The sequence below is a fragment of the Penaeus vannamei genome, chromosome 12 (genome assembly GCF_042767895.1).
Source record: "Penaeus vannamei isolate JL-2024 chromosome 12, ASM4276789v1, whole genome shotgun sequence".
Lineage (NCBI taxonomy): Eukaryota > Metazoa > Arthropoda > Malacostraca > Decapoda > Penaeidae > Penaeus > Penaeus vannamei.
This window is the reverse complement of record NC_091560.1, coordinates 15,380,328-15,380,549: the sequence shown is the minus strand read 5'-3', so window position 1 is coordinate 15,380,549 and position 222 is coordinate 15,380,328.

Here is a 222-nt window from a genome sequence, read left to right as displayed (position 1 = left end):
TGCCGCACGTCAAAGTGCTTTAAGATCCTTTATAAAGATTACTTTTAAATTGATCCAATTACTAAGCTGAACACGGGTTGTTCTTTTTCGGTAGATGGAATTACCGATTGCCTAACCAGGTGCAAAGAGTAGGACCGATGACAGTTCAACCGTGAATCAATTTTACAGAAAAAAATGTTGGTCAAAAAAGAAGTATTTTCAGAACACAAGTGGATTACAAGT